The sequence below is a fragment of the Sapajus apella genome, unplaced genomic scaffold (assembly GCF_009761245.1).
Source record: "Sapajus apella isolate SASKATOON/1434 unplaced genomic scaffold, GSC_monkey_1.0 scaffold24, whole genome shotgun sequence".
Classification (NCBI taxonomy): domain Eukaryota; kingdom Metazoa; phylum Chordata; class Mammalia; order Primates; family Cebidae; genus Sapajus; species Sapajus apella.
The window spans coordinates 19,310,059-19,323,344 of NW_022436964.1; the positions used below are offsets into that span (position 1 = coordinate 19,310,059).

Genomic DNA, 13,286 nt, shown 5'->3' on the forward strand with positions numbered 1-13,286 from the left:
CCACATGATCATCTCAATAGATGCAAGGAAGGCCTTTGACAAAATTCAACAGCCCTTTATACTAAAAACTCTCAATAAACTTGGAATAGATGGAACGTATCTCAAAATAATAAAAGCTATATACGACAAACCCACAGACAATATCACACTGAACAGGCAAAAACTGGAAGCATTCCCTTTGAAATGTGGCACTAGACAAGGATGCCCTCTCTCACCACTCCTATTCAATATAGTATTGGAAGTTCTAGCCAGAACAATCAGGCAAGGAAAAGAAATAAAGGGTATTCAATTAGGAAAGGAGGAAGTCAAATTGTCTCTATTTGCAGATGACATGATTGTATATTTAGAAGACCCCACTGCCTCAGCCCAATATCTCCTAATAAGCAATTCAGAAGAGTCTGAGGATACAAACGAATAAGCAGCTTCAGAAAAGCCTCAGGATAAAAAATCAATGTGCAGAAATCACAAGCATTCCTATACACCAATAACAGGCTAAAAAAAAAAAAAACCAAATCAAGAGCAAACTCCCATTCACAATTGCTACAAAGAGAATAAAATACCTAGGAATACAGCTAAAGAAGGATGTAAAGGACCTCTTCAAGGAGAACTATGAACCACTGCTCAAGGAAATAAGAGAGGGTACAAACAGATGGGAAAAAATCCATGCTCATGGTTAGGAAGAATAAATATCATGAAAATGGCCATACTGCCCAAAGTAATTTAAAGATTCAATACTATCCCCATCAAGCTACCTATGACTCTCTTCACAGAACTGGAAAAAAAAAACACCTTAAACTTCATATGGAATCAAAAGAGAGCCCACATAGCCAAGGCAATCCTAAGCAAAAAGAACAAACCTAGAGGCATCACACTACCTGACTTTAAACTATACTACAAGGCTACAGTAATCAAAACAGCATAGTACTGGTACCAAAACAGAGATATATACCAATGGAACAGAATAGAGGCCTCGGAGGCAATGCCACACATCTACGACCATCTGATCTTTGATGAACCTGATAAAAAAAAGCAATGGGGAAAGGATTCCCTGTTTAATAAATGGTGTTGGTATTAAGAGGCTGCCACGAAGTGGAGATGGAGACAATACTGGAGCAGCAGTGGCACTATCATGAGGAGAAGGAACAGCTTATGGGCATCATGGCCAAAGAGATACTCACTAAGAAGTCCACGATCTGGGACCAGATCAATTCTGATCACTGCACTTGGGCCATGAAAGATAGGTATATGGAGGTAACTGGGAACCTGAGGGATTTGTATGATGATAAGGATGGATTACCAAAAGAGGAGCTCAATGCCATTTCAGGATCCAATGAGTTTGCTGAATTCTATAATAGACTCAAGCAAATAAAGGAATTCCACCAGAAGCACCCAAGCAAGATCCATGTGCCAATGTCAGTGGAATTTGAGGCGCTCCCGAAGGCTCGAGAGAATCCAAGTGAAGGGACACAAAACTTGGTGGAGTTCACAGATGAAGAGGAATATGGTCATTACCTTGATCTCCATGACTGCTATACCTCAAGTACATTAACCTGAAGACATCTGAGAAGCTGGATTATATCACATACTTGTCCATCTTTGACCAATTATTTGACATTCCTAAAGAAAGGAAGAATGCAGAATATAAGAGATACCTATAGATGCTGCTTGAGTACCTTCAGGATTACACAGGTAAGAGTGAAGCCTCTCCAAGATCAGAATGAACTTTTTGGGAAGAGTCAGACTGAGTTTGAGAAGAAATGGGAGAATGGGACCCTTCCTGGGTGGCCGAAAGAGACAGGCAGTGCTCTGACCCATGCTGGAGCCCATCTTAACCTCTCCGCATTCTTCTCCTGGGAGGAGTTGGCCTCTCTGGGTTTGGACAGATTGAAATCCGCTCTCTTAGCTTTAGGCTTGAAATGTGGCGAGACAGTAGAAGAGCGAGCCCAGAGACTATTCAGTACCAAAGGAAAGTCCCTGGAGTCACTTGATACAGCTTTGTTTGCCAAAAATCCCAAGTCAAAAGGCACCAAGTGAGACACTGAGAGGAACAAAGACACTGCTTTTCTAGAAGCCCAAATCTATGAATACATAGAGATTCTTGGGGAACAGTGACATCTCACTCATGAAAATGAACAACCCAAGCAAGCAAGGACAGGAGAAGAGCCAGAAGAGGAGGAAGAAGAGCAGATTGGTGAGAGTGAAGATGAAGAGAATGAGATAATTTACAACCCCAAAATCCTGCCACTTGGCTGGGATGGCAAACCCATTTCCTACCGGCTATTTCAGCTTCATGCCCTAAATATCAACTACAACTGTGAGATGTGTGGAAACTACACCTACCGAGGGCCCAAAGCCTTCCAGTAACACTTTGCTGAATGGCGTCATGCTCATGGCATGAGGTGTTTGGGCATCCCAAACACTGCTCACTTTGCTAATGTGACACAAATTGAAGATGCTGTCTCCTTGTGGGCCAAAGTGAAATTGCAGAAGGCTTCAGAATGATAGCAGCCTTACACTGAGGAAGAATAGGAAGACTCAAGTGGGAATGTTGTGAATAAGAAGACATGTGAGGATCTGAAAAGACAAAGACTGCTCTAGTGTTCAGGTAATGTAGCTCAGCCTTTGGGCTAGTCCAGGCTTCACTGAGATCTGCTTTTTCTATTTCTCCCAACCAAATGCTCTTAAAGATCCTTTGCTATGTAGTCTCATGGTCTAGCATGTATCTTGTAGAAACAAGGCATGCTGGCAGATTGCAGGGTTGGGATGTGTTTTATATGTTTTATATTAAAAAAGATTCATAGACCCATTTAATGAAAATATTGTGTCTGAGATACAATCATTGATTCTATTTGTAACAGGAGTTTTAAAAGAAACCTGATTTCTCAGTGTGGGTTTTTCTTCTCTCCAGCGTAATTATGTTACTATGGTCCCCGTTTCTGTTTTGGTGCAGAGCTGTTGTGCACTGGGGTCTGCCATGTGATTTTCTTTCAACACTGACCCCTTTTTAAGGAATACACATTTCCTCCTTGATGACTTAAATGTTTTAAGAGGTTTACCTTAACATTTTTCTTGGGGAAAGAATTAATTTCTATTTTTTAAAAACATTTCCCTGAGCCAGTAAGCAGTAGTCTAATCATCCGTCTTTTCAAAATTAGGTTGCTTTTTTTAAAAAATGAGAGAGACACATACAATATTACTGTTATATCAAAAATATGGTACAACAAGAACTGTCTGCCAGGTCATTCTACCTTTTTTTTTTTTAATTGGGTAGGACACCCAATATAAAAACAGTCAATATTTGACAATGTGGAATTACCCAATTAAAAGAGAATACTATGAATGTAAACAAACAAAAAAAAGATCTGCCAGGAAAGATAAATGAATAAATAAAAACAAATGGTGTTGTGGTAACTGGCTAGCCATATGTAGAAAACAGAAACTGAACCCCTTCCTTACACCTTATACTAAAATTATCTACAGATGGATTAAAGACTTAAACATAAGACCTAACACCATAAAAACCCTAGAAGAAAACCTAGGCAAAACTATTCAGGACATAACCATATTCCAGGACTTCATGACTAAAACACCAAAAGCATTGGCAACAATAGCCAAAATAGACAAATGGGAACTAATTAAACTCCAGAGCTTCTGCACAGCAAAAGAAACGATCATTAGCACGAACCAGCAAAAAACAGAATGGGAAACAATTTTTGCTATCTACCCATCTGACAAAGGGCTAATATCCAGAACCTACAAAGGACTCAAACAGATTTACAAGAAATAAACAAACCCATTCAAAAGTGGGTGAAGGACATCAACAGACACTTTTCAAAAGAAGACATATATGAGGCCAACAAACATATGAAAAAATGCTCATCATCACTGGTCATTAGAGAAATGCCAATCAAAACCACATAGAGATACCATCTCACCCCAGTTAGAATGGCAATCATTAAAAAATCTGGAGACAACAGATGCTAGAGAGGACCTACAGAAATAGGAACACTTTTACACTCTTAGAGGGAGTGTAAATTAGTGCAACCATTGTGGAAGACAGTGTGGTGATTCCTCAAGGACCTGGAAATAGGAATTCCATTTGACCCAGCAGTCCCATTACTGGGTATATATCCAAAGGATTATAAATCATTCTATTATAAAGCACATGCATACGAATGTTCATTGTGGCACTGTTTACAATAGCAAAGACCCGGAACTATCCCAAATGCTCATCGATGATAGGCTGGACAAGGAATATGTGGCACATAAACACCATGGAATACTATGCAGCCATAAAAAACAATGAGTTTGTGTCCTTTGTAGGCACATGGATGAACCTGGAAACCATCATTCTCAGCAAACTGACACAGGAGCAGAAGATCGAACACCACATGTTCTCACTCATAGGCGGGTGTTGAACAATGAGAACACATGGTCACGGAGGGTAGCATCACATACTGGGGTCTGTTGGGTGGGACTAGGGGAGGGACAGTGGGGGGTAGGGAAGTTGGGGAGCGATAACATGGGGAGAAATGCCAGATACAGGTAACAGGGAGATGGAGGCAGCAAACCAGATTGCCATGTATGTACCTATGCAATAATTCTGCATGATCTGCACATGTACCCTAGAATCTAAAGTATAATAAGATATATATAAAAAAATAGAATAGAAAAAAACCTGGATGATATATTCAAAGAAAGCTTTATTAAACAAAAAAGCAGTATGCTGATAGAAAAAATACATAAAGGTCATAGGAACATTTTATATACAGTAATGTTCCTATTCCCTATGAAAATATATTCTGCTAAAGGTTTTGGATTTAAAGAATAAAGAATGAATTCCTTGAGCACCCAGGCAGAAAAATAAATCACCTAAAAACTGAAAGAAAATCAGGCTATTATTAGCCTTTTCTATTGTCACATTCATTTCAAGAAGGCCATAAAACAATATTTAGAAAAAAGAAAAGTGTGGCCAAAAGATTAAGTCCAGAGAAGGTGCTATTCCCCTATAAAGATATAAATGAACTTGTCAACATGAAAGAACTCAGGACATGTAGCACACATGAGACCTCCTTAAAAAAGATGCTATACCAAAATGGCCAAAAAAAAAAAAAACTATATAAGGGATGACTTTAAAGAAATTAGTAATAAAGAAGCTATAGTTTAAAAAGCAATGATTATAAATTAACCCATCATATTACAGAACAAATACTAAACAATTATGTGGAGTTTTGTTATATTTGGTCCTATTTCAATGGAAATTACCTTACACTTTGACAATATAAAAACAATATATAGCTAACAAAAGGGAAAGGATGAAGGGAAAGTTATGAGAGTGTTCATGACTTCATCTCTTTCACAGAAAATAACCATAAAGTAGGAAAAAAATTCAAATTTCTTAATGTTTTCCATAACCTTAGAGGAATCCCTTAGAAAGTGATTTCTCTTATGGTGAAGAATCATTTATTTAAACTTTAGCAACTTCTCTTCTTTTATCTCAGTTTCTTTTCTTTCTGTTAAATTTCCTACAAGTACTTCTCTTGAACTGTTCTTCTCTCCATATTTGCATTAGAAATGTCTGCAACACTGTTCACACAATATTTATAATTATTATTATGGATGGTTTACATTTTTTCTTCTTTATTAAATTTCTGAATTGCTTACTTTCTTTATAATAAGGTATGAAAATAGCAAAATTATTTTTCTTTAAGAAAAAACATTAGTAGAAGCAGAGGTCTAAGCAAATATATCTACCCCTCTCTTATCCTGCAAAGAAATATAGGCAATGGTATAAATCAGAGGGAAACCTTAACGTGGATGTATATCTAAAAAGCTAGCATAGGAGGAGAAATTTTGAGGGAACTCTAAAAGACAGAAAGCAGACTGAATTGAATTGATGGAGAAAACAGAACATATTATTCTGAACTCTAAATATCAGAGCTAAGAAAGATTCCCTATAAAGGAGTTTGGGAGTAAAATGGAAATTTTGAATCACCAAATTCCAGGAGCAGAATAAGTCCCAGGACTATAATTGGGGCTGGCATGTTCCCCTTCCCTCACCTTAGGTCTGTGGAGTATGTGAGGCTGATATCACTGGGTTTTGTCCCCCGGCTAAAGCTCTTGACACTGTTGATTGATGAAATGCCTTAGAAGAGATCTTAGTGAGGATACCGAAGTCAGAAATGTAAGCACAGAAGAGCTTGGGGTAAATTTAGATTCTAGTTTCAGATCCTGAGAGAACAAAACCATCAGACAGCACCACCTAAAGTTTCATTCCTGTGAACAAAACTCTTATTTGGTGAATTGTCAAAGCTTAAGGCTAAGATGGTAATAGCGAAGGTAAATTTGAGAAAATTGAGAATGTAGCAATGGAAACCATAAAAGGAATAGGGAAGTTGACATGTACATAATAATTAAATAAATAATATTTAAAAACCATTCCCAGAACTCAAGAAAGGCACTCGTCTTTAGATGGAAAGGGCCCACTAAATAGAAGCAGCGTGGGTAAGTTTCCTTAGTCCACATCTACATGCACCATGGCAAAACTGGACAACCCTAGAGATAACGAGAAAAGTTCTTAAATCTTTTGCAGTTAAAAAAAAATTACACTAGCTCTAGGTGAACAAAAATCACACTGACCCCAGAAATCTAATCAGCACCTCAGGATATTAGCAGATAATGAAGCAACTTCTGAAGGAAAATGATTCTGGGGCTTGAATTCTATACCCACTCAAAAATGTGTAAATCACAAAGGAATATAAAACATTTCCAGACATGAAAAAACTTAAAGATTTTAAAATCATATATGACAAATAACAACATACAAGGAAAAATATTTTTAAAAAAGAGAAATATAAAAGAAACAGTGGCAATCCAACTATAAAAGGAAAGAAGGGGTGCAATCTGAGAGGAAATAGGTTGATCTGTTTTTGATATATAGAGCTTTTGTTTTTTTTTTTGAGATGGAGTCTCACTCTGTCACCCAGGCAGCAGTGCAGGGGTGCAATCTCAGCTCACTGCAGCCTCTGCCTCCTGGGTTCAAGCAATTCTCCTGCCTCAGCCTCCAAGTAGCTGGAATTACAGGCATACATCACCACACCCGGCTAATTTTTGTATTTTTAGTAGAGATAGGGTTTGGTCATGTTGGTCAGGCTGGTCTTGAACTCCCGACTTCAGGTGAAATATCCGCCTAAAGTGCTGGGATTACAAGTGTGAGCCACTGTGTCTAGCCCTAGAACATGCCTTTTGGAGGGACAAGAGCTCAGTGACAAAGGATCACACTTCCTTTTCCATGGGTCCAAGGAATCAACTTGGTTCCACAGTAAACAGTATTTATATAATCATTATAGTTAATATGACTTTGTAGGGGCTTAGATTCCAGAAGCAATCTATGGACAAAGCATCAAAGAGAGTGAACCATTCCGTATCTTGACGACCTGGAAATAATGTAACCAAACAAAATTGGGAATCACATCAGAGGGGAGGGAAGTTTCTTTTTTGGGAGTCAACATATTCAAAGTTGGTAATTCAGTAAACAGAAACACAGACATTATGATGTGAAGTCATAGTAATCAACGGAATAACTGAAGAGACATAAGCTCAGAATGGCTAATGCTGGAGAATGTGGACAGGCAGGAGTGGGGTAGGTGGGGGAAGATTCTTTTTCTTTCTTTTTTTTTTTTTATACCTTCCTATGGTGTTTGATTCTCTTCCCCATGCACAGGTATTTACTTACATTTAAAAGAAAAAAGTCAGAAGCTCTCCAAACAGCAGAATACCTACTAACCCTTTCATTCTCTCTTTTCAAATCCCACTCCTAATAAGCAATTCTGAACATCTGCTTGAACATTTATAAAATGCAACATTAACTTTACTGTTACAAAAAAAAAAAAGTCAACAGCTTTAGTTTAGTTAAACGGGAATGCTTAGGCTGAAGCTCTTGGCTAACTACCTGTTCTGATGTCATCATTTTTATAAATCAGGAAACCAAATCCTAGAGGTGAGTGTTCCAAACAAAGAAATACTATAGGCAGTGGCAGACTTGAAGGAAAGTGATTATATTGATCATTGGTGTTTAAATCAGTTGAGCTCATGACCATTAACTGGCAACAGTAGCATTATGGCTTGGCTCCTTTCTGAGGAAAGTCGGGAGGAAAAAACAGATGTGGTCACTGACTCTCTCCCTCTTTCCTTGCCCTCTCTCAGTACACACCTGCTCCTGCCCGGAATCCAGGGGAATGCTCAGCACTGCACGAGATGCCTGCTGGCTCACTGCTGCTTAATTATTAGTGTGAAGCAGGCAGGGCCCTTCGAAATCTGCTGCCGAGAAAGAGTAAATGGAACCCTGGAGGAAGCAGCCTGAGATCTGAGTGTAAAAACAAAAAACCTTTGCAAATGAGAACTAGTAGGCAGGGCAATGAGAACAGCACAGAGACAGAGGATGACAGATGAGAGACAGCAGAAGGGAGGGGAAGAGAGGATAGACAGAAACGTTTCCCTCCCTGTTTGCCTTTGAGCCGATTTAAGGGCAGTTGAGGAGTCCAGAAGGCTTCTCTGTGCTAAGCAAGTTGATGCCCCTTTATCACTGCAGAAACTCCAAAGATGACAGAAGGAAGTCATGTGAAGCTTTTAGGAGGCAGATGCCGCCAAACCCATAGTTTGGCCATCAGCAAAAAAACACACTGGCAACTTTAACATAATGGTTTTCCTCTGATGATGCTACAAACTGTTCGACAATTGGGGAAGAAGAAGGAGGCAGACAAGCTGTCCAGGCTTGGAAAGGGTGTTTTGAACAAATTATAAAGTAAGCACTGAAAAATACGTAATGTGCATAGAAGCAATTTACAGGGTTGGATGGAGTACACATTTGTACAGCATATTTGCCCTCTATCGGAAGGTAAGTTTTCCTCTATATACTGTAAGTATCGGGCAGCAGGAATCGTGCCTACTTTGCCCATCTAGCAGAGTCTCTGGCAAATTGAAAGCATCCAACACACATTTGCTAATTACTTCAAGATGACATGACAGCCCTTGGAACCCAATTTTCCATCTTAGTTTGGAAAGTTATTACCAACACACTAGGACAGTTCAAAGAGAAAAGATTATTCTTTGTCCTTCCCTCTCTCTCTGCTAGATGTCTGGTAGTGGATAAATTAGAGGGCAGGTATTAAAAAGGAATCTGAGATATTCCTTACACCCCCTAAACACTGGTATATCAGGCAATGGGGAGAGGATAATCTAGGTATGCTAGGAAAAACTTCAAATTATGAAAAACTTTTAGCTAGACAAAAAGATACTGAGTGTTCTCTCTAGTACACCTTTCCAGGTTATTTTTATCTTTTGGTTAGTCTGTATGTAAAACCGATAATAGAAACTCATTTTTGTTTTTAGAAATGGAAAGAAATTGTGCCTGGTGGAATGCAATTGAGTATCGCCTGATGAATAGATCAGTCTTGTATCTATTTGAAAATTCTGTCCAGCATTCTCATTGTCTATATATCTGTGTTTCACTGAGTTCTCCTTTGAACATATTTGACATCCTATTCGTTCACCCAGTTCATTAATTAAAATATTTGACACATGCTGATTTTATGTTTGTACAAGAGTCATCATTTTACCTTTTTAAAAATTAACGTTTTGCATTTTAATATACCATTTTTAATTTTAGTTCAGGGATTTAATTTATTGTTACCTCTTTATGACTTTTTCTTTTCCCTTTTCCTTCTTTTGTATGTGCATGCGTGTGTGTGTGTGCATGTGTGTGTGTGTGAATGTGTGCGTGTGCGCATGTGTGTGTGCGTGTGTGTGTGTGTGTGTGTGTGATGTAGTACAGTGCAGTGGTAGAACACTTGCTCCTGAGACCAAAGAACCTCAGTTTGAGTCTCCACCTCCACACTTCCTAATAATCTTGGTCAAATTAATTAACTACAGAGCCTCAGTTTTCATATGTGTAAAATAGGAATAGTGCTAGCACCTACTTTATGGGTTGCTCTGAGGCTTTAATGCAATAATGCATGCAAAATGATTACACATTGCTTATCAAATAGTAAGCACACAATAGACATGAGCTATTATTCCTTCTTTTTTCCTACGGTAGGCAAGTCAGGCCATTAGTGATCAGTTCCCAGCAGAAATGGGAGTGTGGACGTAGACTGTTGGTCAAGCCACCGGCAGCAATTCTCATTGACCATAGGCTCGCCTTTCTACACTTTACCCAAAATAATTTATACCTTGTGTGGCAGCTGCTAGTTGCCCATCCAATACCCATTCTTGCTTTTTATCTTATAATAAAATGCCTACATTAGTGGGGGCAACAATGTGCTAACTACAATACTACATTCCCAGCCTCCTCTGCAGCTAAATATGGCTGTTTAGTCCGTTCTGGCCTACAAGATAGCATGCATTGTTGGGAGGGACTTCCAGGAAGGTTACTTAAAAGGAGGAGAAAAAGCTATGGGAAGACATTTTTGAGTCCTCCTTTCTTTATCCTCTCTCTCAGAACATGAATTCGTTGATTGAAGTCCCAGGAGCCATGCTGAACCTCCTTCAGACTTCTTTTACAAGAGATGAAAAAAAGTCCTTGTGCATTTAAGCCAGTTTTAATTTGACTTTTCTGTTAGATACAGCTGAACCAATGGGCAGATGTTGGGTGCCTTATCCAAACAGAGGAGCCTCTTACCCACAGAACCATGTGGTTTGAGAACTCAGAACAGCTTTTTGGGCAGGGGGAGACAGGGTGCCACTCTGTCACCCAGGCTGGGGTGCAGTGGCGCAATGACAGCTCGCTGCAACCTTGACCTCCCGGGGCTTAAGCCATCTTCCTGCCTCAGCTTTCCAGGTGGCTGGGACTACAGGCACACACCACTACGCCAGGCTAATTATTGTATTTTTTGTAGAGATGGGGTTTTGCCATGTTGCCTGGACTGGTCTTAAACTCCAAGGCTCAAGTAATCCTACTGCCTTGGACTCCCAAAGTACTGGAATTACAGGCGTGAGACCCCACACCCGCCCTAATTTCTACCCATCTGCCATCTACCCATAGCTGGGTTAGCTGAGGGCTTCAAGAGAATGAGCAGAGCTAGAGAACTTTGTCTTGAAGAGAGAAGAGTCTCTTCTACCTACAGCCCTGGTTGACGCAAATGTGTAATTTCCTCACTGGAGATTTTTTTCTGCCCAAGAGCAATTTTCAAAGGATAAAGGACTGTGAGTGACCAGTATAATTATGGCGTTTAGAGAAATTCTAAATATATAAAAAATTAACTCTGATTTGCCTCCTCTGGGCAGATAAATCATTAGTATGTAGTTATATAATTATCTAACTATACTTATAGTTAGGTTTTATGTTTGTACAGTTATATGATGGTATTTTGGTGGCTTTGCTTTTGATAAAATCAGTAATACTAGAGTTTAATTATGTAATTGTTGGTAGATTTACTTTTGGTTAAAAATCAATAATATTAGACTTATTTTTCACAAAATGTGTTCCCTTAATTATCTCATGTCTACCCCACAACACTATGAGAGATGCATTATTTCTTCAGTTTTTAGACAGGAAAACTGAAATTCAAATCAATTCTATTAAGGTTGCTCAGTTTCTTTATAGTAATGGGTCACTTTAAAAAGCTCTTGACTCAACTGGGTTTTTTTTTCATAGCTAACATGAAGATACAATTCTTACCAAAGGACTAGTTGAAGTTAGAGCTTTTGATAATATAAATGACTCCTAAAGTATACGTTTGACTTTGCTGGTTTTGAACTTATAAAAATAATGAAGTAAACTGGTGACAGGCCCAAACAAAGTTAGGAGCTTTGTTGAAAAAAACACGTGTCATGTCTATGAAACAATTCTAACCAAGGAATATTTTGACAATTTAAATATGAAGAAATTAGGGTTATCTGGATTTTGTTTTCCACCAAATGTTACATAAGTGTAAAACTGTCTTTGGTTTTATCAAACCTCAAATGTTTTATCTTCCTGAATAATTTCTCCTCAAAAGTACAATTCAGCTAATTAGCCTATCCTGGCTTTCCTGGCCACCAGTGACGTGAATATCTAGAAGTCCAATCTGTAACCAGTACTGTGGAACTTTGAGGAGGCCGCAGCTGAGTAAATGGAATTGCTCCTCCATAGTAAGGGCTGATGAAATGCACATGCCACAAAAACATAGCTGAGGCATTTGGAATTTTCTTTTATCTAAGTCCTTCTTAAGCAAAAGAATACTTAGACTAAGAAAGCTGCTCACGAAAAAATCAGTTTTCTGAAAGGTCAAGCAAGCAGTGCTATGAATGGATGGAAATTCATGACAAGGGAAAACCCTTTAACTCACGTGGAACTCCATTATGAAGTAAATATAATTAGGGATTAATAGAATAAACACATTAGGGCAGCAAGGCTGTAATAAGAAACTAGGTATGAATAAAAACACACGTACTACAAGTCTCAAAAATCATGGGCTCTTAGAATCTGGATCTTGGCATCTGCTCATCTTCCCTCTCCATGCTACCCCACTTGTGTTACGGGGATCATTCAGCAAGACTGAGGTTTCAGAACTTCCTCCACATCCATATCCCCTCTTGCTTCAGAGAAATATCTGGTGATGATTTGTGTAGAGTGACCCAGATCACTGCACCCTTACAAAGCATCTTTCTTCCAAGATAATCCAAACACATTGCCTTGGTTAAGTGTGCCAAAGACCATTTCATCACCAGCCAGTTAGTGCCTTCACTGACTTGTTACCACCTCGAAGCATTTAAACAAGGTCTGGTTGAAAAGTGAGCAGCTGGTATATGTCTGACAATCCCTTGTTCTGTTTCAGTCAGTTATCAGTGACCTTAGTCCTCTGGCTAGGATGCCTTGAGTTAAAGGGAATGTCCAGGGATGCTTTTCACTTTTTATATTTCCTTCTCTGAATTTCTGTTTCATACCAAGACTTCACAAGAAACACACGTGCATAATGATGATGAATAGTCTGTCTTTCATGTGGAGATACTTCTTTCCTGAGTCTTTAAGATAGTTCCTCAGAATTAAGAAACAGGCTTGACCTCACCTGTCTTTGTTTCATTTGATTTACTTGTAAAGCAAGATCAGGGTCTCATTCAAACCTCGAGTTCAGTTTGAGACAAATACAGAAAACACAGGTAATGGCGCTGAGCTTCAAGACAGTAATTAAATGGTGGGCTGTCAGAAACTAGAGTAAAAGTATTTACCCTGGAGACAGAAGACTGAGAATCTATAGATTTATACAGTGTTATAGAGGAAGTAAAAGCAGAGGCAGGACCTCAAAGAT

At 38.8% G+C, this 13,286-nt stretch overlaps 1 pseudogene; it reads left to right on the forward strand.

Annotated features, from left to right (window-relative positions):
- The first annotated feature begins 1,095 nt into the window (after positions 1 to 1,095).
- Positions 1,096 to 2,626, forward strand: LOC116559858 (annotated as a pseudogene).
- Positions 2,627 to 13,286: the final 10,660 nt, after the last annotated feature.